Source organism: Lithobates pipiens, unplaced genomic scaffold (genome assembly GCF_037356315.1).
Source record: "Lithobates pipiens isolate NorthernLeopardFrog02 unplaced genomic scaffold, aLitPip1_a1.2 Scaffold_19, whole genome shotgun sequence".
Classification (NCBI taxonomy): domain Eukaryota; kingdom Metazoa; phylum Chordata; class Amphibia; order Anura; family Ranidae; genus Lithobates; species Lithobates pipiens.
Genome location: NW_027507764.1, coordinates 391800537 through 391827930, shown reverse-complemented (window position 1 = coordinate 391827930; position 27394 = coordinate 391800537).

The following is a 27394-nucleotide window of genomic DNA, read 5'->3' as shown; positions in this document are numbered from 1 at the left end:
CCATTTTCCTTGCTCTTCCCCCGTTTTGGGTAGAGCCAGCCATCTTTTTCCATCCACATAAGGTCGGCACATCCATGAAGATTATGGGAGAATGCACGGAATCCTGTCCGGTCTTTTAAAAGAGGATTTCCTTTGTGATCAATATAGGTATCTATTGTTATAATATGTATCACTTGATTGCTAACTGTGTAATCTTACAAATGTTTTGATATATACTCTGCCTACAGCAGATTATTTTTAGTACAACACAGTGCATCATGTATTGTGATATATATTTATGCTTGTTTTCTTCTTTTTTCTTTTTTCTTTTTTTCATAATAGATAGTAACCTTCTGAAGAAGACCCCTGGGAGGGTCGAAACGCGTAAAGGGCTTTTACTATCTATACGCATATATCTCTTATTGTATTGATACTATGCTTCAAGCATCACAATTATATGTATATGTGTATTTCTGTTTTTACATGTAATACCATACACTTTTACCTATCTAGTGGAGCCCAGTCTTTGACCACTGCGTCACTTATTTTATCCTCTTTTTTATTAATAAACATTTACAATATTAGTCTACTTTCTACATGTCAATGTTATTTATACTGTACAGGTTAAACTCTGCTGGTAAAAAGCCCCACTCCGGGGACACCATTTTCTTTTTTTGTTTATAACATACCAGGGGTGATCAGCGCCCTCTGACCCCAATTTCGGGGGTGTTACCGTTCTTTCTGTCTAGTTATTCATACACAAGTCGTGTTCAAGTTGCCTCCAAAAGTCACGCTGGAAGTTGTGTTGCCCCTGTGTGAACCGACTCTTAGTGTTTAGTCTGCATCCAATTCAAGGATTTTTGTACACCCAGGATGCACAGGTGCGACATCCAGCCCAGCAACCTTCAGCCTGTCAAAGTCTATAGAACCTTGAAGTGAGGGGTACTTATGTTTAGTGCCATATATATGTTTAGGTATTCTGTATTGCGACATTTATCCCTGAATGCAAAGAGCCCTAGTATGCATGTAGCCTTACATTGAAACTTTATTCATGAGAGGAAGGGGGAAGGTATGAAACTATTTATTTGGAAAGTTATTTATACTGTATGTTTACGCAACATAAAAAAAAGTATGTATTTAAGTAGCAAGATAGTGGAACTTTAAAATGGACTACAGGCTATAATGGTGGCAATAGTGCCCTAGGCCATGGCTTATGTGGCTTAGTGCTAATTCTGGGCCATATTGGCCATACTGTTTTTTTCTAAGTGGATATCCCTAATAACAAAGATAAACAATCACATAATTTGATAATAGTATCAATAACACAGGAATTAGGTATTATGACTGAAGCCCCATAAAAGCTTCTAAATTGAAGAAATATATTCTGGTTATACATTATGGTGCTGCATGCTCTTTACATTAATCGGAATGGAAATTGGCCATTGAATGTTTTGAGACAAGTAGCACTTTAGCATACTTATATTTTCCAGTTAGTGTTTAAATCTTTTAGTAGAGATCATAGAACATAATATGCAGTACATGAGCTCCATGTTTATTTTTCCATTATCCTTACTTGTCTGACACTAAATATAAGTTTGTCATATAGCTTGTAAAGCATGATACAGCTCAACAGCAGAAGGCAACAATTTCTTATTAGCTGAACGCCCTTCCTGTCTGTTCACCACATGAGGGTCTGTAACTAAGCTGACTTTGGCAGATGCATCTCTGTGAATCTGTCAAGAAACGAAAGGCTCTTGCCTATCTCAGCAGGTGTCAGCAATCTAGGTGACAGTTGGTAGCTGGAAGAATCTCCATCCATTAGACCTTGTAGCAGGCACTGTATACCTACAATTATTTTACTGATCCATACTTCTTATTCGATTATAGCACCTCAATGATCTATGTGGTATATTTGAATTATGATGGAAATAAGTGAAAAAACATACTACAGTCAGATTATTGACATTTTGAGAAACTGCCATTAAACTTTTTACCAGATGGTATTTTACACCCACGAAACTGCATGTCATCTTTACATCTGTTTCTCCTGCCTGTTTTAGAGGATGTCCTTCCCAAGCTCCTTCCCCAAATTTTTTTGGGAATGTGAGAAGATATACCGTATTTGGCGTCAACCAGGAATTTGTGCTACAACCATAACGGGTAACCCTATCCACCTTTCCTAAGCCAACTGTTTACTGTTCACTCCTATTCCATAGATTTCTACTCCTCATATGAGGCTCATCCACAATATTTGTGTGGCTATACACTGGTCTATGGAGTAAACTCAATTTTTCTTATGGAAAAAAATGTCATACCCTACATAATTCAATGCCTTTTTATGACAAAAAATTGGACCCCTGATTTGAAGATTCAGAGATCCTTCAATTTACAGAACACTAGATTAATCCTCATTAATGACTCTTAACTGATTAGTCATACGCGGTTCATTCCATCTACAGTTTGCTATGTGTATATTGACATTTGTTTTTGTCATAGTATTGTATCACCCTACTTGTTAAGATTCTATGAATCCTTTCAGTATACCCCTATTATTGCCTTCTTGATGCAATCTGATTTTGTATTGAAAATACCTATTTCAGTGTATTTATTCAAATGTGCTGTTTTTACTTGTACCACCAAGTTTTACCTAATAAAGTTTGTAAATAAAAAAAAACATACTACAGTTAGGCTCTAGGCCAGTGATTCTCAACCAGAGTTCCGTGGAACCCTAGGGTTCCTCCAGAGGTTGCTAGGGGTTCCTTCAGCATTGGGCCATTTTTGCCTCTTGGATAAGTTCCCACCGACACCATTGATATTTTTACCTATCTGTAAGGAGGTAATTCTTCCCAATGACCACAAGTGTAAGGACCATTCTTCCCACTGACCATCACACTAATGTATCACGAGTTGTAGATTTCTAATTTTTAGCAGGGGTTCCCCGAGACTGGAGAACTATTTCAAGGGTTCCTCTGTTGAAAAGGTTGAGAAAGGCTGCTCTAGGTAATGAAATTCTGAAACAACATATCCAAAGACAATGAAGATCCTCTTGTAGACATGTGTCAGTGGAACATGCGTCCCTAATGAAATATTTCCCCTAACCTCCTGTTCTGATGGCAGTAATGTATTTTCAGATTTCCCATTGCTTTATATACCTGTAAAAGGAATTACCAATATTTGTCCCTACATTCTGCCCATAGCCTTTGTTTTCAGCTGAGAGTTTAATTATCAGAAGGTGGCACCCCAGGAGTGTTGTTAGCATTGTGAATGGTTGAATGGTTATAAAGAATCTGAGCCTGCTCCACTATATATGTGGCACACTTGTTGTGCACTCAAAATAGGGGGTAATTATTGTTCCACCAGTAAAATTCTTAAAAACACATATAAACCTCAGCAAAATATTTTTAGAAAATTAAAACTGTTCATTACATATGCTTTTCTGGGGGCCATCTTCCCCTCACTCGTCTCCATACCTAACAGGAGACAGGACCCGATCACCGCCACCTCTACTGACGGCTCCAATAAGTGGCAGAGGGCACTGGAGCATGGTGGGAGGGGGCCCTCTCCCACCGCTGATAAAAGTGATCTTGTGGCGAATCTACCACAGAGACCACTTTTATCTGAAAGTGGACCACCCGCTGAAGAAGAGGATACTGGGGTTATGGCAGCTAGCTGCTGCCATAACAATATCCCTCTTCAAAGTACCGACATGTAACGACAGCGGGTCGTCTGTAAGTGGTTAAAGGAATTGAGAATCTTCACACAATAAATTATGGGAATATTCCCTTCAATTATCTAGTCATGTGAAAAACATATTCATGTTTACTTATTTTTTGCATGATTGGTTTTTCAAAATGAACTGGATTTTTTTCACATTATTGGATAATTGAAGAGAATATTCACCCAACTGTGTAATGTAATGTTCAATATAGCATACATAGTGCAGGGGGCAGAAGTATATGTTGTATAGAGTGCAATGATCAGGAGTATGTAATGCACAACAGAGTGTATATGTCTCAAGGTTCACTCAGAACTATGTAATGTGTGGAGATGTCTGCAATATGAAATGCATAGAGAACAGGTACCAGAATGTAATACACAAAGTGCTATGGTTAGGAGCATGTAACACACAACCCAGTGTAACCCAGTGAATTTAGTGTTTAGTGGTATATACTGTTCACACAGTGTTCAGAGTACAGAGGTGAAGAGTATGTAATGTACAGAGTGCAAGGGTTTGGAATATGTAACAGACGGTGTTTAGGGGCATGGAGTATGTAAATTCACATACTGTGGTGCAGTGGCAGATGGTGCTCAAAATTTTTTGGGGGGGCGCAAACTGAAAAATTCTGAAAAAAACCCCCATCAAATGCATCCACTGTGCCCATCAATTGCTGCCACTATGCCCCATAAAATGCTGCCACTGTGCCCCATAAAATGCCGCCACTGTGCCCATCAATTGCCGCCACTGTGCCCATCAATTGCCACCACTGTGCCCCATCTATTACTCTCACTGTACCCCATCAAACACAGCCACTGTGTCATATCAAATGCTGCCAGTGTGCCAGATGGGCTGCACTTACCTGTCTTGGTGGGACAGCTCCTCAATGTCTTCTCCTGTCCTCTCTTCCCATTGTCTGCTATGATTGGACACCTGACGTCTAATCACAGCACCTGTCATTTCAGCCAATCAGGTGACCAGTAATAGATCTGAGCACCTGATTGGCGGAGAGGCGGTTTATTGTTAGGAAAGCAAATATTAATTTGCTTTCCTAACACAGCTGAGTGACCTGCGAGCGCCCAGCATGGTGCTCGCAGGTCACCTTTTTTGATGCCTATTAGAGCCTATGGCTCTAATCAAGTGCTTCAAATCCACCCCCGCCGCTGTAATGCAGGCATCTTGCGAACGAAAAGGGGCCGGGCACCTGAATAGGAGGTGGCAGCGGCAGCCATAGATAGATAGATTCATGCATTGCATTTATCTATCTATTGGTGCTAGAGAGGGTGGCAGGAGAGAGGGGACTGCGCCCGTGCGCCCTTAATACATGGTCCACCACTGCTGTGGTGGTAAATAATGTAATGCACAGACCGCAGATGTCTGGAATATGTATTACACAAAATGTAGGGGGTCAGTATTATGTAACACATAGAGTACAGGGGCCAAAAGTATGTCATTTACAAAGTACAGGGGCTTGCATATGTAAGGAACAGCACAGAGTACAGTGTGCAGTGGTAAAGAGTATGTAATGTGCACAGTGCATCAGCCATAAGTATGTAACACCCAGCACAGCATACAAAGTAGGACAGTCAGGTTCATGTAACATGCAGCCTAGAGTACAGAGTATGGTATGCAGCCTAGAGTACAGAGTATGGTGGACTGCTGCTGTTTATATGTTGTGCTGTATATTGCATACTCCTGATCATTGCACTCTGTATGGTGTGCTGTACCTTGCATATTCCTGACTGCCAAACACTGTATGCTGTTTTGTGCATTGCAGACTTCCGTCCACTGTGTTCTCAGTGTGCAGAGTATAGCGTAGAGTTTCTGAGTATGGAGTGCAGTGGTCAAAAGTACCTAACAAACCTCCCATAGTTCAGTGTTTAGGCATATGTAACGTATGGCACTGCTTACAGAGTGTAAAATGTATGAGTACTTCCTCAGCATCACTTCAGCCAACTCACAAACAAAAATTCACCACACCCCAGGCAAAATCACCCTCATTCAAGCAAAAAATCGACAAACAAAACTTCCCCCTCCACAAAAAATCCAACCACCAGGAAAAATCTCCTTCCTCCCCCGGCCTTAGTCTCCCTCCTTCCTCGTCTGAGGGTTACCCTCAGCTGTGTCAGGTGGAACGTCTGAGCCACAGAGGAGCTCAGGTGAGCTTCCCTCGGCTCCACACCACTCTTTTTCTAAAGCTTGACAAGGCACTTACCAATATGCAGGGGCTTTTGTCATGACACGTGGTTGTGTATGGACTGCTGTATAGCCTTAAAGTGATTGTAAATCTTATTTTTTTTGTTTTGTTTTAAAATAACAAACATATCGTACCTGCCCCCACTGCAGTTCGTGGTGCAACTTTGCTGTATTAGCTGCTGTATATGACTTTGCAAACTAGAAACATATTCTAATGCTCATACACACTCATACACAGTCATTTTGATAAAACTAAAGAGGGCAAATTAAAGAGCATGGGGCAAGGCAGTACACAATCCCTACCCACTATCTTCTGCTATATAATGCTTTTTGGATCTGGATGAGTCGGGTGCTTCATAAACTTAACAATATGAACTTGAAGTGCGTTTATTTGAAGCAAAAACAGATGTTGTAAAAATTTTTTTTTTCATTTTGTACTAATTAAGTGCACATTTTTCAAAAAGACAATAGGCAAAGATTGAACACTATAGCGCTGTCCCTTATAGACATGTGGCCCTCAATGTACACTATTTACTGTTTTTTTCAAAAAATGTTTTATATTTACTGTTTATTATATCTCAACATTAGAAATTATAATGTGCTGCTTGCAAATACAGTTCAAATATGTTAATTTACAATTCATGAAATAGGTTGGAATATATCTATATTCACTGATTTACCATCCTTCACCTTCAAGTTTGTCTAAATATGTGAAAAGTTTACACTTGGTCCCAACTGAGACTGTTCTCCTACTAACTAACCTAATATGATAGTTATAGAAACATGGCCTGAGGTAGATGTTATATTTTTTGATACATCATTATACTCATTCCATTCACTCTGCAGGTGCAGAACAGCCACCCTCCTGAAAAGCCAGGTGCACACAGTAGTGTACCATCTACTGCTTTATGCCATTGCTCTTAATGTGCGTTGGCTTGCTATACATGGTGTTGTTTTTTGCTCCTTTATCATGACGGCATTTTAACATCCAAATTAAACTTTACTCGCCACAAACCACATATATTATACAGGGTGTAAATGTAAGCATCATGAGAATTCCCCCAGCACACACTGAATCTGAAATATGAGATGATTAGACGCATCTATGCATGGAACTGAATTTGATTATAGAGATGGCTCTAAAAGAAACAAAGCCAGATGAAAATCATACACAGATGTTTTGTACATTGTTTTTTTATTATTTTAGCTAAACATTTTTGCCATTCATTTTCAATTTTTTTTTCTTTTGCTACCATTAGTATTTATTGATGAAATTAATATTATATCTTATCTAATTATGCATACAGTATGTAAACTGCAGACATATTTAATTCGTATATGTTTTTTTTTATTTTGACCATTGCAGGAAATCAGACTCTAGTAAAAGTATACAATAAAGTGTAAGTTTGTTATGAGTTAGCCTATATTCTCCTTCTATGTTATCTGAGAGTTCTGAGTGTGTTAGATGTTCTGACCCCACTGGGCACTGTGGTTCCTACCCTCTGCCTCTACATCACTCTTATTTTGCATAGTGACATATCAGCTAGCAGAAGGACCCACAATATGTGTCTTAGGGACTTGCTATCTGACACATCTGGATAGCAGTGGCACCCAAAGTTTTTGAAGAAATGCAAGATTTAACTACCCCCCCCCCCCCCCCCACTGGGCAGGTAAGTATTGGTATTTTTCCTTTACAGTCTGCAAATGTTTTTTTTTTCATGACACGGTAATAGACCACTATAAGGGTGCTATGTAAACCTGAGAAGGCGCAAAACATGTAAACTAACAATACTACTAATATTCTTCTGTACAGGTGGTCCCCGGGTTACAAACAAGATAGGGTCTGTAGGTTTGTTCTTAAGTTGAATTTGTAAGTCGGAACAGGTATATTTTTTTTAAGTGTAACTCCAGCTAAAAGAATACTTTGTACATTTTTTGGATAGCATAGGGAAGGATTAACACCCCTGTAACATTTGTTTTGCTGTCTATGTCCCTGTTCAGAAGATTTCACTTAATTTTACTGTATGTCCCTGTGACAATTGGATTTTGAAAAATTTGGGTTGTTGTGGAAACAAGGATTAGTGATAAAGCTTCAGTGGAGACACCTTTTTCCCATGATAACCCCCTTCTTAGGGGTAGATTTCCTCTCACTTCCTGTTGTCTCCCTTCGTTTGTATGTAGGATTTGTTTGTAAGTCAGATGTTTGTAACTCAGGGGCCGCCTGTATTTATGCTGTATGTCAGTATTCTGTATATTTAATTGGTTTTGCAATATTTATTGTATTCATGCATTAAGGAACCAAACCCACTATGACCTAAAACTTCATTTTATATATAACTGTCTAAGTTCACACTGGCATTGAAAGCAGGCATTAGAGGGGTGTTTTTAATGCTCTTCAAACGCCTATGCAAATGATACTATGGACAGCACACATCAAAACATGAAGCACTAGCGTTGCGTCGCTTTGCTTTAAAGTTGAAGCCTCATGTTGGGTCTGGAGGAGTTTGAAGCCTTTCAATGTCTTCAATTCAGGTCTATAATAATGCCCCACAAATGCATTGGCAGGCATTTGGGGCAGGTTTACAGTGCAGCTGCAGCATGCTAAATGAGTTTTAAAAAAATCCTGCAGGAAGATTATAATGCCCTGTAATGATCGAGCAGAGCATAGAGTGGGCTAAGGTCAATTCCCTTCATGCAGTTCCTGTTTTTGCTGCTTGAAGATCAACTTCTGAGGGTAGGTGAATAAATCATGATACAGGGCATGAAACTGCCCTTTAGAATATCTCTGAGAAACAATTGGGTTTATCAGCATCATCTGCAGGAGGCCAAACATGAGCTAAAGCATAGTAAAGGAATCCATGCTTCTGCCCCCCCCCCCTGCTAATGGAGTATACACAGGAGGCATTTACCATGACAAGCCACACCCCAAATTGTTTATTTCCTGTAATATAACTTCCCTTCTATCCTGGCCACATACCAAAACCCAAGGGCATGGATTGATACAGAGGGTTACTGTGGTTACTAAAAGGCTCAGCTGACCATCAAAATCAAATATACCACAGTACCCTTACAACCTGGGAAAATAATGTACTCCTATAATTGCACTCCACAGTCCACAAAATCTCCCTTTTTCTTCTACAACTAAACCCATATTGCCCTAATAAATCTAAGCACCCATAATGAAAAATAAAGAAAAATAATTAAAAACCACAAAAATCCCTTACATGAACAGGTTTTGCCTTAAAGCAAGGCTTCATCAGGGGTATTCAATGCAAAAAGTGTGTTTACTTTTTTTTGCCATGTGCTTTTCTTAACCACTTACAGACCGGACCATTTTGCTGGTCAAAGACCAGACCACTTTTTGCGATTCAGCACTGCGTCGCTTTAACTGATAATTGCGTGGTCGTGCGACGTGGCTCCCAAACAAAATTGATGTCCTTTTTTTCCCACAAATAGAGCTTTCTTTTGGTGGTATTTGATCACCTCTGCGGTTTTTATTTTTTGCGCTATAAACAAAAATAGAGCGACAATTTTGAAAAAAACGCATTATTTTTTACTTTGTTATAATAAATATCCCCCAAAAATATATAAAAAATTTTTTTTTCCCTCAGTTTAGGCCAATACGTATTCTTCTACATATTTTTGGTAAAAAAAAATCGCAATAAGCGATTATTGATTGGTTTGCGCAAAAGTTATAGCGTTAAATAAGGGATAGTTTTATGGCATTTTTATTAATATTTTTTTTTACTAGTAATGGCAGCGATCAGCGATTTTTATTGTGACTGCGACATTATGGCGGACACATCGGACATTTTTGACACATTTTTGGGACCATTCTCATTTATACCACAATCACTGCTATATAAATGCAGTGATTCCTGTGTAAATGACACTGGCAGTGAAGGGGTTAACCAGTGGGTGGCAGTGTAGGGGTTAAGTGTTCCTAGGGGTGTGTTACTAACTGTTGGGGGCTGGGCTTTAATTTAGTGAACACTGATCTCTGCTCCAATCACATGGAGCAGAGATCAGCGTCACTAGTTGCTAGGCAGAATGGAGAAATGCTGTTTAGAACAGCATTTCTTCATTCGGCCGCTCCGTGAGACGATCGCGGGTACGCCCGCGGCGATTGAGTCCGCGGGTCCCGTGACCTGGCTCACGGGGGTCCCAACCAGCGCGGGAATGTGCCGCCGACGGGGCGCTCCCAATGGCAGGGCGGCAAATTTAAAGGGACGTACAGGTACGCCCATTTGCCTGCCCGTGCCATTCTGCCGACGTACATCGGCGTGCGCTTGTCGGCAACTGGTTAAACACACTTTTTGTATTTTGCACTAATTCCACATTACCCTATAAAGTCATACACCAGGAAGCCTTATGATTTCCTTTCATTTTCAACACCGCAAGTTTTAGACAGGTATGAATGAAAGTGAAGTTTTAGGTCATAGTGAGTTTGGGGTGTGGGTATAGTGTACCCCTGCTGTTGCTTCTCTATTATTAATTCCTACATAAAGACCAATCTTACCGTTTACGTATACATCGGGTAGTTTTTGTGTGTTTTAAACTCTACTAAAAGCATTTCTTCCTGGCAGCAGCGTTTTGGCAGAAAAAAATGCCACAATGCTTGTAGAAGCAGGAGTCAAGCACTTGGGCATTAATTAATTTAATTGGCCGGAATAATAATTTATTCTGCTAATTTAAATGAGTTAAGGCTTAAGCACTAAATGTAAATACTATAAAGGAAAAAATCTGCGCTAGTGTGTTATCAAAAGTAAACACAGCAGCTGTGCACTAAAACCTAAATACCAGGTCAATCAAAAACATATATCCTAAAACTTCAGCGCCAAATAAGGCTGCTTTCACTCTGAGGTGCTTTACAGGCGCTGCATCGCTAAAAATAGCACCTGTAAAGAGCCTCTCCTCTCACTCCAGTGCTTGCAGGACGCCAAGAATAGTCCTGCAACCTGCATATTTGCAGCGCTGTAGGATCAGTGTATACAATGCTCTTAAAGCAACCCTGCTCATTGAAATCAATGGACAGCGCCGCCAAACTACCGGCTCAATGCCACTGTAGCTGCACTTTGCGGGCGGTTTTAACCCTTTTTTGGCCACTAGCAGGGGGGTTAAAAGCACCCTGCTAGTGGCCGAAAACCTCCACAAAAACAATAGTAAGGCAAGGCTAAAAATAGCAGCCCTTTACCACCGATGCCCCCAATGCCCAAGTGTGAAAGTAGCCTAAAATTGACATGTGCAAAACACAATAAATTACATAAATGCCAGACCTTTGAAGTGAACAGAAAATCCAATCAAAATATTATTCAATCCAAAAATGTTCTTATGCAAAAGTGCAAAATATATTATATTCATAAAGTGCAAAGTTCATAGATTGATCACCAAAGTGGTTCTGTGCAAACAGTTTTTGCATGCCAGTGTTCCACACTGGATAGTGTGGGAAACTGTTAGCTGACATAGCATGCACCAGTCATTAAGTTCAGAGTCAGCTGATTTATTAGTTCTTTGTCAGCTGACACAGTATACATCAATCACCTAGGCTTTCACATCTTCCAATGGATGTAGGGGCGTTTTTTCAGTTAACCTATGGTGGAGTGTTTCCTTTCCCAGGAGAATTATTTAAAGTGCAGCCGTGAACGTGCGGGTGTTCCCCTGATGATGTTACAAATAATGAAACGATCATAGGAACGATGCACACACACTGCTGCACAGATGCTTTTTCGAATTTATGACTGTTTGAAGAATAGCACTGGCTATAGTGGAGAGATTTACAGTCAGCTGCATTTTTTGTTTTATATGTAAGTGCACAGATTTTAAAATAAAATGAATGAGACCATATTACACTGAGGAGTCTCCCTGTTTCTTACCCAAGAACTCTGAGGATTCATCCATCCCATCTGAGATGGTGAGCTGGATCATCTTGTCACCATAAGGAGAACAAAGTGAGGCTGGCAGGGGAACATTTCCGGATTTCCATCTGAGGATCAGAGATCCCAACAGTGGCAGCTGGTGAAGTTTTAGGATGGGGGGCACCAGACCCCACCCTTCCTTTTTGACCCCTCCCACTTGGTGTAAATGGGCGTGGTTTCAGCAAAATAGTGGACGTGGCTCTAAGGTGGTGTGGTTAGTGTCTGAGATAAACGAGGGATGGAGGGACAGCAGGCCCAGATCCTCCGCAACAATATAAATATTTGTATTCTAGAAAGTTTAACAATCAGTAGATAAAGATATTCCAAACACCTGGTGTTAGCACTTCAATCATCTCTGCACCATGGTTGTTATGGTGTCAGGATGATTGAAGCTAATTATTTCTATTATAACATTGTAATATAAAACTCCCCAACTCCCCATAATGAAGAATCAGTGGGAGCCCTGAGCGTGTCAGTAGCCAGCCACCAGATGCCTTCAGGTGTCCCCAGCGGAGTCCGTCCTTAGATCAGGTGCCTCCAGTAGAGTCCCTCCTTACATGCAGCCCGTGTCACACCAAATGCAGCAGCATGTGTCCCACCAAATTGCAGCAGCCCGTTTCACCATCAATTGCAGCAGCATGTGTCCCACTAAATTGCAGCAGCATGTGTCCCACCAAATTTCAGCAGCATGTGTCCCACCAAATTGCAGCAGCATGTGTCACCACCAAATTGCAGCAGCATGTGTCACCATCAATTGCAGCAGCATGTGTCACCACCAAATTGCAGCAGAATGTGTGCCACCAAATTGCTGCAGCATGTGTCACCACAACATTGCAGCAGCATGTGTCACCACCACATTACAGCAACATGTGTCACCACCAATTTGCAGCAGCATGTGTCACCACCAAATTGCAGCAGCATGTGTCACCACCAAATTGCAGCTGCATGTGTCACCACCAAATTGCAGCAGCATATGTCACCACCAATTTTCAGCAGCATGTGTCACCACCAAATTGCAGCAGCATGTGTCCCACCAAATTGTAGCAGCATGTGTCACCTTGAGTTGCAGCAGCATGTGTCCCATTCAATTGTAGCAGCATGTGTCACCATCAATTGCAGCAGCATGTGTCCCACCAAATTGCAGCAGCATGTGTCCCACCAAATTGCAGCAGCTTGTGTCACCACCAAATTGCAGCAGCATGTGTCACCACCAAATTGCAGCAACCTGTGTCCCACCAAATTGCAGCAGCCTGCCTGTGTCACATCAAACCCCCCCTTCCCCCTTGCTTACCCTGCTGTGTGTTGTCCTCTCCAGTGGTGTCTCCTGTGGAGAGGTCCGCCCTCTCATACTTCCTATTTCCTCTCTCCTGCGCACAATTGGAGAGAGAAAACAGGAAGTGACATCAAACTCAGATGTCAATCAAACCGTAGTAATATATACTACGAGCACCGGGCGGAAGCTACTCGGTGCTTCAGAAAGCACCGCAAATGAAGCGCCACGTCTTCAATCTCAAGATTGCTTAGACGTGGTGCTTCCCCTCGGTGCACTGTGTCCGGCGTCCAAACACAGTGCACTTAAGGATCTTTTTTTGTATATTGACCAGCTTTAAAAAAAAAATTCACATTTTTTGTGACTACCTGGAGGGGGGGGGGGGAGCGGTGCCCAGGCGTCACCTATGGATGGAACACCATAGAAAATGATAACAAAGCAACTGGGGTTGGCTGATTTTTAATCTCCTAAACATTTTGGTTTATGTGTGCCATGATGGGGGGGCTGTCAATATTATAATATTATTATTATTATTATTATACAGGGTTTATATAGCACCAACAGTTTGCGCAGCGCTTTACAACATGGGGGAAAATGGTACAGTTACAATACAAATCAATACAGGAGGGATCAGAGGGCCCTTCTTATTAGAGCTTACAATCTAGAAGGGAGGGTCAAGTGGACAAAAGGTAACAACTGTGGGGGATGATCAGAAAAAGAAAATGAAAATAACGTTTTTAGGTGTGGGTACGATAGGCTTCTCTGATGAGGAGGATTTTCAGGGATTGTCTAAAAGCTAATAGAGTAGGAGATAATCGGACAGATTGGGGTAAGGAGTTCCATAGGATTGGAGAGGCTCGGGAAAAGTCCTGAAGGGGAGCATGAGAGGAGGTGATGAGGGAGCTAGAGAGCAGGAGGTCTTAAGAAGAAGAAAGAGAATGATTAGGTTAGAACGGGGCATATTTCGGAGATGTTGCGGAGGTTGAGGCGGCAAGATTTTGACGTGGGGCCTAAATTAGAGTTCAGAGTTCAGGATTACACCTAGGACCTCGGCATGCAGGGATGGGGTTATAGCTGTGCCATCGATTTTGAAAGAGAGATCATGGGAAGATATACGTGGGGGAGGAAAAATGCTAAGTTTGGTATTGGATAGATTAAGTTTGAGGAAGTGGTATGACATCCAGACGTATATATCTGAAAGTAAATTAGTGTTACGTGAGGAGACTGAAGGAGTACATTGAGGGGTAGAGATAGATTTGAGTGTTGTCAGTGTATAGATGGTATTGGAAGCCATGGGAGGATATCAACTGACCCAGGGAGGAGGTGTAGATTGAAAATAGGAGAGATCCAGGAACAGAACCTTGGGGGACCCCAACAAAGAAAGAGGAGGAGGAGGAGTAAGTAGAATTGTAACACTAAAGGTGCGGTTGGACAAGTAGGAGGACACAATCTACAATCTAAGCGCAGAGGATACCTAAGAAAGCACTTCAATGTTTGGTTGTGTAATTTCCCTGCGCACCTCCACAATAGCATCCTCCACTGGTGTATCTCTACTCTTCAGGCTTTTAATCTTAAAAGAAACTAGCTTGGGTCCACTCTTAGAACCAGAGTCCAGACAAGTACAATCCTTGCCCCTATACCTTTGTATAAAATTCAATCAGAATATTATATACAAATAAAATATAACTGTCATCTCAAGAAAAAAATACATGAAATGTCTTAATTACTGAAAATATACTATCACTTTTATTTAAAAATGCTCATATTTCAAGCTGAAGCAGTTGAGAATTATTTCTAGATCAGTTGTAAAGAAATCAACATCTAATCCTGCCATTGTCAGAATAACCGGCTATAACATATTATAATATGACAGAACAAGGAGTATCAAAACTGTTATGTTCAGGAGAAAAGGAAATCTAATTAGAAGTTTTAAATTGTGTGATGCACTTGGCATTTGGTCTCTAACTCTGTTATGGCTCTGTGTGACCCTATTATAGATACATCCTCATCGTAATTGTCAAGAACATTTGTAAAAAATGTTTATCTCCAGAATTAAATTGACCTCATTAATATGCTGTTTGGAAGATTTCATTTATAACCCTTCTTACTATACACACCTTTATATACAAAACAATTCGCTTATTTGATTTCTTTATTTTGTGTCATTTATCTTGATTGACCTCTTTGTTTTTACAGCCTCCTATCATGTAGCAGAAGTAGTTGTAAAATAAAAAGCCTGCAGTGTGACATGAAAGGCAGACTAGAACACAGACTCCCCATAGAGTCAAGGTTAGTGAAGCACTGTGCATACAGAGGAGCTTGAATTTTGAAGAGGGCAATCCGACTTCACTAATTGTGCTGGTTCACAGTCATGCACATCAGAGTTAGAGCAGTAATGACCTCTGCTAAGGATCAGGAGTTTGAAATCCGTGACTGGTTCCACAAGACGATAATTATTATGTATGGTACTAAAGAAGGCATTTCCTGCTGCTTTCCCATCTACTGCTACCTGTGTCTTACTAAACACCCAAGGCTCCAGGCAGCAAACAACAGTACTAGTAAAAATAAGAAAGCCTTGTCTATCTTGTATAAAAATAAAATACATAGTCGCTGGTCTCGAAAATATAATATGATTTACTCTAGTAACCATAAATTCTTATGAAAAGAAGATACATCTGGATTATATTCAATATATGTAGACTTATTTGTGTGGGGGACATATAACAAACTCACTATATATACATGTTAACTTTTTCAGAATACAGATAATTGCTTATTATTTATATTAATACAATTAGAAAATACAAATTTAGCCAAATTGATTACTTAAATATTATAATCTAACAATCTGAACAGTGTATGTTGATATTTGTTAAAAATAGGCAAAAACAATGAAGGGATGTTCTACTTAAAGCAAACCTGTAATAAAGAAACTTGAGGGCCAGCATTGCTGGCCTCCTTTTGATAAAGCTTTTGCTTGGCTATCATGCTGATTTAATGTACTTGCAGACCAGAGAAGTCACAGAAGTCATGAGGCAAGAAGAAAGTGTCAACATGACAGCCAAGCAAATTACATTTTTGAAAAGTAGAAGTCAGCAATGTGAGACATGGATATAACCCCTGCAATGTTTAATTTTGCTGTTTTTGTTGTTACTGGGGGCATTTCTATTTATTTCATGTCCTGGAGAAATGATATGAAGTTAAGGAAATTCCTTCCTAGACAGTTATCATCAAAATAGATGTAGACATTTGGAATATTCGTGTTTAACAAATGAAAACTCATGAAACATTTTGTAACTATTTGACCTAGTGACAATGGTCACCTGGACTAATTGAGATCGGTAAAGGGTTTAAACACTTCCACACTCTATCTGTAAGTAATTAAAGCTAAACTCCAGCTTTTAATACACTTTATATAGTTCATTTGGCAAGCTGGCCCAAGCAAACTATGTCCCTCTCTAACATGTGAGGCTGGTGGATGTGCTGTATAAACTGTATGTGTAGCTTAGGCAGCATACAGTACTGTGTTCCAGGTTCGATCCAAGACTTCCTGTCTCATACCCAGAACACATTATAGTATCTAATCTGGACTCAGATTTATTTTAGCAATGAATACAAATCTTCCTCTAATTGGCTGAGTCAGAGGTTGTGACATAATCAGCCCACATCTCTGACTCAGCCAATCAGGGAAAGCTTTGCATTCATTGCTGGAATACAATGCTTTCTCTGAATGGCTGAGAATCGATCACATAGACGCTAATTATTATTATTATTATTATTCAGGATTTATATAGCGCCAACAGTTTGCGCAGCGCTTTACAATATGAGGGCAGACAGTACACTTACAATACGAATCGATACAGGAGGGATCAGAGGGCCCTGCTCGTTAGAGCTTACAATCTAGAAGATTGATAATGTGTTCCCAGTATGATACTGGAAGTCTTGGCTCGAACCCGGGATGATGTGCTGTATACTGCATGTAGCCTTAGCTACATACAGTTAATACAACACATCCAGAGGCCTGCAATGTTAGAGAGGGACATAGTTCCTTTGGGCCAGCTTGGCCCAAATTAACCATGTAAAGTGTATCAAAAGCTGGATTCAGCTTTAAATATTTTGGCTTTAGATACACATTAAAGAGTGTACTTTAGAGGGGATTTTTAATTCTATATTGTTTCAAATTATACAAAACGTGTGATGTATATCCTGTCAAGAAAATAAAGCTATTAAGCGATATAGTATAAAATAAATTACATACTGAGAAACTATTGTGTTTATTTCACTCACTCCATTATTCTATATAACCCATATCAGCCATTCCTTTTCAAAGCTGGCCGCTCAGCTGTCGGCTAATTGCCAATTCCTTTCTCTCCACAGTGACTCACCTGTTGATGATATCCTGCTCGTCAGTCCTGCCTACTTAAGCCGTCCAGCCCAGATGATTTCTGCCTTCGCTTTGGTCACATCTCTAGAGATGCTCTCCTGTGTTCCTGTTAAAGACTTGCTTGGCTGACATTCCTTCTGGCTCCAGATCCTGCTTGCTGTTCTATGCTCATCTCTGGCTCCCTGACGTTATGGCTTGTCTGACTATCTGTTCCAGTTCCTGAACTATGGGTATGCTTTGACTACGTTTACTCTGTTTACCTTTTTGTTATTATTATTAAACAAGTGTGATTTAACTGAGGTCAAATACTTAAACTCAAACTTCCCCTGAAATTCTGAGAACATCTATTTTCTTACTTTTGCAGGAGAATCTGAGCACTTTAGAGCATGTAATTTGAGCTGTTTGCATGTTCACTTAAAACGTATTTGTTATATGAAACAAAATATTGAAGAAGCCATTGGTGGCACTATGAATCAACCCTAAATGTACAAAAGTGCCACGGTCCAAAAACCTAGTTGGACCGCAGTCAATGGACTTTATGGGCACCACCAGACATTGTGTATAAAGTACAAAACTTTATTAATGCACAATATAATATAAAAATTTGCAGATTTAAAACAGAGCAGCATTCTGAACCTATGTCGATTGGGATTTTGTCCCAGCTCATGTATAACAATATAATAATCACAGAATGACAATCAGAACAACATACATAATAGAGGTCTCCACCTCTCTTTCACATAAAGCTCAACATGTTTGCATAGTTTCGCTTCTTCAGGAGCAAAAGGTGCAAAATTAGAAATGCTACCTAAAAAGAGAAAACAAGACCTAAAAAGAGAAACATGTCCTGTGCCTCTTGTTTACTATCTCTGGTGTCTGTCATGGCTCCAAGGGGGCATATATGATGAACTTTAGCTTTTTCCACACTTGGGTATAAATAGATTGATTATGAAGGCTGCCTTCTATACCTACGAATAGGTAGGTGGATTCAAGGCTATGATATTATCAGGCTGATGTGCAAATATGAGTATCAATGTTGTATTAGTGTTTATAATGCCTCTTCTTTATATTAAACTATATAACTATTTGATGCTTGATGCTATGTGGGACACTGACCCTTCACCTACCCTTCTTCTTCATGTGTGACATACTTTATCTTTGCTGCTATCGCCAATGCTGTTGTAATTGTAAGTGCAATGAAGTGATATATGTTTGGCAATATTGTCATTAGTGGTTGTGGAGTATAATAATCACATTATTATTATACATGCACTATTATGTGCTTTGTTTTCTCTTTTTAGGTAGCATTTCTATGTTTGTACCTTCTGCTCCTGAAGAAGTGAAACTGCACAAAACATGGCAAGCTTTATGTGAAAGGAATTGCGGAGCCCTCTATTATGTATATTGTTCTGATTGTCAGTCTGTGATTATTATATTGTTATATATGAGCTGGACTACCAATTCTTTCGACACAGGGTGCAGATACTACTATGTTTTTAATTTGCATGGTTAAGATTATATTGTGCATTAATAAAGTTTTGTAGTTGATACACAATACCGTCTGGTGGTGCCCATTAAGTCCATGGACTGTGGTCCAACTAGTTCTGTTGATTTGTTTTTGTTTTTTTGTTTTTTAAATCAGGAATAAAGTTTATTAAACATAAACAAGCAAACATAACATACAAAGCCAAAGTGCATGACGATAAAGGAATTTCAGAGCGTCTACTTGCCATATACAGCACACCATAATCAGAGCAGTGGGTACTCGCAAGGCACATACAGAAAAACATTACATAGTCATCTAACTTGATGCTAGAAATAGAGGAGTTTTCCCATATTTGGATTTGGTAAGAAACATAGGGGGATAGCTACAACAACAACCCTGTTTACTATAGTGTAAAGATCAACCTAATATTCTATCCATTACTAAATCCCAGGGTGTAAGACCTGGTACTGCTAGCCAGTCATCCCACAAAATATCAAACCTGTGCAGACAGCCACATATTAATTTTTCTAGTTTAAGTGTATATCCTATACTCAAGACCCATTCTTTATGAGTGGGGGCTTTATCACTCTTCCATTGCAACAGAGGAAGCCTACGGGCCTAAAACACGGCTTTTTTAATGGCTACTTTTTGAAGTTCCATAAGTGGGAGATTATCCAAGATACCCAGTGATGGGCTCAAGTGGTTAGTGGAGTTAATAGTACTAACCACTGCCTCCCAGTAATTATGTCGTTTGGGGCAGCACCATAGAAGATGTATAAGATCCCCATTCATAGTGGTGCACTTAGCGCACAGTGAAGTTTGTAGGATACCCATGTGGTGTAGTTTTAAGAGAGTACATTGCGCACCATGCACAATATACAGTTAGGAGAGTCTTTGCACCATGTTCAGTGAGCTATGGAGTATTGACTCAAGGACATTATCCCACAGCTCATCATCTATCGGGACCACATTTCTCCCATTTCTCTTTGGCATTACAAGGGTAACCTTCTAGGTAGGACGTAAATAGCATTTTGTAGCAATTAGAGATAAACCCCTCAGTGTCTTGTACAGACTAAACATACCAAACACCGGTGTGGGGGACTGAGACCAGTCAGCCAATACGCCCTATGAGTGGATGGCATGCCAAAGCTGGAGATAGTAAAAGTGCATTGTGGAGGGGGGTGGAAAGCAGCTCGTAAGTGCTCAAAGGAAAGGAGAAATCCATTTTGAAAAATCTGCCTCACTAGTTCTGTATACATGGAATTATGCACCAGTAGACTGTAGTATGTGAATCCTGTAATGCTCTGTATAGACCACACCTTTAACCAGATTTTTTGAATCAGAGAGTATGTGGGATATAGCCTGCTAGAAGTATTAAAACATGAGGATTCTAAGCTCCCCGGTATGTCCTGTGTTTTCATGTGAAATTGCATAATGAATAGTGCAGATGAGGTACAATGAGAACGTGGGATTAGTCCTATCTGAGAATGCCCCAACCAGGTGATGTACTGTACATGAAAAAAAACATTGCAGCTTGCTAACTGACCTGATTTGCAAGTCATTACAGGTAAGATAGTTCATTTAAAGTATAACTAAGGCCCCTTTCACACATGCGGATGGTATGTCCGTATTTCATCCATCCGTTTGCGGATGAAATACGGGCATACATTCATCCCTATGGGATAGCGGGTGTCTGCGGATGAGCATCCGCAGACACCCGCTATTGTCCGCCTCCGCAACTGTCCGATTCTGCAGACGGAGGAAAATCCTATTTTTCTGTCCGTCTGCAGAGCGGATCGGATGAACACGGGCAGACGGTCCGTGCTCATCCGATCCCCATAGAGGAGAGCGGAGAGCTGACAGGGCGGTCCCTGCACAGTGTGCGGAGACCGCCCTGTCCGCAGCCGGCTCAGCGGGGACAACGGAGCGATCCCCGCTGAGCGAGCGGATCATCACGGGGCGGATCATTACTGATCCGCCCCGTGTGAAAGAGGCCTAAATCAAAACTTTTTTTAGTTTTGGATAGAGTGCAGAGGGATTAGAACACCTGTTAGGTTTTATTGCTATCTGTGTCCCCGTTTAGGGAGATTTACCCTCTGTATTTGTCCTGTTTACCATTATCATTGAAAGTGAAAAAATCCCAAATTATGGTACTGTAATTGTGCCGCTAGGTAATATAACCACAGGTTAGGCAGGCCAACCCCCCCCCCCCCCCCGCCCCCAGTCTTTGGGTAGTTCTGTTGCTTTCTTTTCATTGCAACACACTTCAAACTTTGGAAATGGATATCTGAGATTTGAACTGCATTAAGCAAGAAATGCCAAGCAGCTTTGAATGTGCCTGGGTGTCCTTGCACTCTACAAATAGGTTTTAGCACAATCAATTACTGGATAACCTAGAAGACCAAACCCTTGCTAGAAGAGTCATCCCAACTAAGGAGGATTTTTCCCTTATATGTAGCATTTGCTTACACTTTATAAACTCATATTATATACCAATATTTGTATTATTTATATACAATTCTAATTTAACCACCTCAATACAGTGCACTTACACCCCCTTCCTGCCCAGACCAATTTTCAGCTTTCAGTGTTCTCACACTTTGAATGACAATTACTCAGTCATGCAACACTGTGCCCATATGAAATGTGTGTCCTTTTTTCACACAAATAAAGCTTTCTTTTGGTGGTATTTAATCATTAGTGGGGGTTTTTTTTTGTGCTATAAATAAAAAACATACATTTTGTGAAAAAAATGCCCTTTTCTTTGTTTCTGTCATAACATTTTGCTAATTAGTAATTGTTCTTCATACATTTTGGCTAAAATTTATACTGCTACATATCTTTGGTAAAAAACAACCCAAATTAGTGTATATTATTTGGTCTTTGTGAAAGTTAGAGTCTACAAACTATGGTGCCAATCACTGAAAATTGATCAGGCCTTTAGTACATCAGGTGAATCTCATTTCTTGAGACACTAACAAGTCAGAAAAATACAAAAAACCCCCAAAAGACCCCTTTTTAGAAAGTAGACATTCCAAGGTATTAAGTAAGTAGCATGGTGAGTTTTTTTATGTTGTATATTTTTCCCACAGTTCTTTGCAAAATGAAGATTTTTTTTAACAAAATTGTCATATTATTAAGCTATTTCTCACACCCAGCATATGCATACCACAAATTACACCCCAAAATACATTCTGCTATTCTACTCCAGTATGGTGATACCACATATTTGAGACTTTTACACAGCCTGGCCACACAGAGAGGTCCAACATTGAAGTAGTACCTTCAGGCTTTCTAGGAGCATAAATTACACAACTCATTTCATTCCTACCCATCACACTTTTGAAGGTCCTTGAGCACCAGGACATTATCCACAAAATGACCCAATTTTGGAAAGCAAACACCCCAACGTATATTTTATGAGGCATGGGCTGCAAATAGGTACTCGGGTACTCTGATGGGCTGCAGATAGGTACTCGGGTACTCTAATGGGCTGAAGACAGCTATTCGGGTAACTTGATGAGCTTCAGACAGGTACTCAGGGACTCTGATGGGCTGGTGACAGGTACTCGGGTACTCTGATGGCCTGGTGACAGGTACTCGGGTACTCTGATGGCCTGGTGACAGGTACCCGGGTACTCTGATGGCCTGGTGACAGGTACTCGGGTACTTTGATGGCCTGGTGACAGGTACTCGGGTACTCCGATGGCCTGGTGACAGGTACTCGGGTACTCCAATGGCCTGGTGACAGGTACTCGGGTACTCTGATGGCCTGGTGACAGGTACTCAGGGACTCTGATGGCCTGGTGACAGGTACTCAGGGACTCTGATGGCCTGGTGACAGGTACTTGGGTACTCTGATGGGCTACAGATAGGTACTCAGGTACTCTGGGCTGGTGACTGTTACTCAGGTATTCATATTCACTGTGACAGGTACTCAGGTACTTGGTACTCGTATGAACTGTGACAGCTACTCATATGGACTGTGACGGGTACTCATATGGACTGTGACAGGTACTCAGGTACTCTGATACTCATATGGACTGTGACAGGTACTCAGGTACTCGGATGAACTGTGACATGTACTCGGGAACTCAGAAGGACTGTGACAGGTACTCGGGTACTCAGATGAACTGTGATGGGTGGTGACAGGTCCTCTTTATTGGGGGGCAATTAGTGTGTGTTGGTGTACATTGTAAGCGGTAACGAGATGTTACCGCAATCTTCTTCTCACATGGTAAGTGTGTGAGGAGGAGAACCCGGTAACATCTCGTTACCGCTCTATGTTTACATTTAGTGATCGGCTGTGAAAGGAGACACTGCTCGCCACCGAGGGCAGTAAACAGCCATTGGGCATGGCTGTTTACCACGTGATCGGCCACGATGAAGTCATGGCCGATCACAGATGGTACAGCCCCACTTTGCGTGGCGCATGTGTCAGTGGCAGTGTGTACCCAATGGCTGTTTATCATAGTCGGTGACGAACAGTGTTCCCGGGAACATGCTGCCACCAACGTGCATGCGCCATTCAAAGTGGGGCGGTACCATCTGTGATCGCCCGTGACTTTATCATGGCCGATCACATGGTAAACAGCCATGCCCAATGGCTGTTCACCACCCTCAGTGGCGAGCGGTGTCTCCGTGACACGCCACCCCCAAAGGGACTGGGATGCGTGCACACAATCACGCGCATTCCCTGTTTAAATGGATGGACATCATATGACGCCTGCCCAGAATGAGAGCCGCGCTGCCTGGCCATCATATGACAGCCGGCGGACGGCTAGCGGTTAAAAAAAGTAATACAAGGTGTTCTCATTTATCATTCCATACAACTTTTATACTTCTGACCTCAAGACACTATCAACCCCACTTGGGCATTCACTCATGAAAGCCTCAGTCCTGATTTTTACATAGGTCTATGGTTGCTTGTATTACAGTAATAAATGGTGTATGGCATCTAGTCACCAACTCAGTTACAAAATTTTGGAATCCATCTGTACATTGCTTTTACAACCTGGCAAGCCTTAAGCCTCGTACACACGACTGGATTGTTGGCCAACAAAACCGTGGAATTTTGTCCGAAGGGCTTTGGCCCAAACTTGTCTTGCATACACATGGCCATACAATTGTTGGCCAACTATCACAAACAAAGTGATGTACTATGTGGTTTTTCAGCTCTTTAGCGCCACCCTTTGGGCTCATTCTGCTAATTTCATGTTAGTAGAAGTTTGGTGTTGATTCGTGCTTTTCAGTTCATTTCTGAACGGCCGTTCGTCAACCAGAAATGTTGCGGAATTGAATTGGAGGAGATAACGTGTTATTTATTATTGGCCTTGGAGTTATTGCTTTGACATCATTTTTTCAGTTGAATAATGATTTGATTTGGTGTATTTTCGGATGCATAGAATTCACTTTTTGGTTAAGTTCTATTGGCAGATAGCATAGTCTAATTTTATTTGTATCTTTTTTTAATGCACAATAAAAACATTTTTTGTAGAATAATACTTGTCTATGTGTTTTACTTCAAATGACATTTTGTGAGTAGGCAGTTACATTTATAAAGAATACAATGTAAAATTACCAAGGGACTATCTTTGATCTTAAAAACTACGGGATAAGGGTGTTGTGGTAACTTGCCCAAATAAAAAAAAAAAGCATAATAATATTCTTGATATCACTAGAAAAAAAAAAAGCCTTTGAAAATTTGTTTAAAATAACTCCATCAGTATCTCCAACAAAGCAGCTTCATTATTATTCCATTAAATAAAGAAGAGAATATGCGCTGAAATTTCATAATTTGTCACGTCACGAATGTTAATTCTCCATCACGAACACTAGTTCACAAGACCAACCGATTCTGGTTTGCCCATGCTTCCGAGCATGCTTGTTTGTACTTTGGGCTTTTGTCCGACGGACTTGTTTACACACGCTCAGAAAATCCGACAACAGACATTTGTCCGCGGAAAATTTATAAACCTACCAACCAAGATTTGTTCACAGAAAGTTGGCCAGCAATTGTCTGATGGAGCATACAAACGGTCGGATTTTCCGCTAACAGCCTGTGATCACGCATTTCCCATTGGAAAATCCGATCGTGTGTATGAGGCTTTAGGGGGTGCAGAGGTAGACTGAAATGGAAATCTTCCATTGCTGACATCCTTTGCCACTGTCATATAACCAAATGCCCAAAAATGCAATAGAAGCTGATGCTGTAACATGTGAAAACATTGGTCACAATAACCGATGTCCTTTAGGAGCACCTACATGACACACTTTACATTTTAGACTTTCTTTAGCCCACTTAAATTTATTACCAGCATAAAAGGGCCACTTGATTGTGTTTTGCCCCCAGGCCCAAGATTCACAGCCCTCTCCTGTTTCAACTCCTGGTTTGCATATCACTTTTGATTCTGCATACCTGTCTGTCTGCATCTCTCTGCATAACCATCAGCCTCTGTCACTCAACAACTGTGAAATGGGATTGCCAAGCAGTCAAGTCTAACCCCGCTTATAAGAGGAAATGAAGCATGCTGTAGATTCTGCTCCAAAATATAAGAAGGATTAAAGTGCATCTAAACTCAATGACAAACATTTGATATGTATGGGATACCAGTAATTAGATATTGTGGTTGTATTAGCTTTTTCTTGAAGATTTGTTCCCTTAATTTTCACTTGGTTATCCTGCCAGTAATACTTTTTTACTATTAAATGTAAGTGTAAAATTTTTTTTTTTTTTACATTCAAGAAATATATTTATTGAAAGGTAGAAACAGTACAGGGGTAAAGTACAGACTCGGAGTGGAGTTAGACAAAAATAAGGCATAAGAATACAAATTACCAATCAATAAGTGTATCAGGTTATGTCCAAAACAAGAATTATCTATCAGCTCAAATCTGAACAGGACTGTAAACCAGGGTTAGCAGCACAGCTAATTGGCCATACAGATTGTGGCTAACAATGAGCAGCGCAGCATATCTATACTTTGTGAGATAAAGGAGAATAAGAAGAAACAGGAAAAAAGGAGAACAAAAAGGAAAGAGAAAGTTGAGTCAGCAGGAATAACGGTGGGGGATCCGGTGGACTAAGGACATTGTATACAGCATGTAATAAGTATCATAGTGGAGGGTCATCAATCCAGACCACGGTAACTTTGTATTTCTGCCAGGTCAAACTCCAGGTCACCCGACCAAAGACTTGAATTCCGGCGAGAGCCGGTACTCGAACCAGGGAGACCAGGTCTTATGGTAGCGTTCAATGTTTTCCTCCGATTGTGCTTTGGTGTCTTCCAGCTCACCAATGTAAGAAATTTTGAGTAACCATTCTTTCAGGGAGGGAGTGCGAGTGGTCTTCCAGTGTAGAGGAACAAGTGACCGAGCCGCATTGATTAAGTGTCTAGATAAGGAGTTTTTGTACTTCTTCATAGAGAAGTTGGTAATGTTGAGTAAACAGCACGCAGCATCTAAAGTAAGCCTGGTCTCCGTGATTCGACGCACCAGCCCAATCACTGCATCCCAGTATGGCTTTATCTTTTCGCACGTCCACCAAATATGTAATATAGTACCCTTATCCTTTTGACAACGCCAGCATAAGTCGCTCGACAGAGGATACCACTTGTGTATTCTGTCGGGTGTAGCATACCAGCGGGTAAGTACCTTGTACGCTGTCTCCTGCATCCTTGTACTGATGGAGCACTTATGAGCCAGTGAGCAAGCCCTCTCCCATTGGAAGTGTAAAATTTTTTATTGATTTATTAAATTGGGTTGTAGACAATATTACGCTATGGTCTACTTTATATCTCTTTTTTGGGCTGATTATTGATGCATTACCCAAGAAGTTGCGGACCATATGGTAAATTGCCTGAGAATCTATCAATTTATATCATCCTGGGGTTTCCTGCTGAGCAAAGGCCTGGGCTGGGCTAAAGCCATATGCTTATCCCTGTGGGTCGTCTGGTAAGCATGTTGGTGTGTGGTGGCGGTTCACTTGTCTGCATTAACATCATTGGGGTTTTCCATGTGCAATGCCATGTCACGCTATGGTCTATGTTATTTCTTCTTTTCTGGGCTTATTGTCAAATCATTTTCCATGGAGCCACGGATCTATGGTATCCATTTGAGGGTTACATCAACTTGTATGCTGAATCCTGATCGTGAAAAGTAAAGGCCTGGGCTGAGTTAAAGCAATCTGCCCTAATTTGCTTGCTATCTGGTAAGCATACTTTCTATGAGGTGGTGGGACACTTATCTGTGATTGCATCAGTGTATTGTTTTTCTTTTGAAGTTTTTCAACCACATCAAAATATTGGAACTGTTATTCCCTGCAACTGAACATATGGACTGTAATTAGCACAATTATTCTCCTTCATATACACAGATGTTGACAGGTCTTTCTGGGAGATATGTCCCCTAAGGACAGGGACCCCATCTCCCCTGGGGACAGGGCCCACTT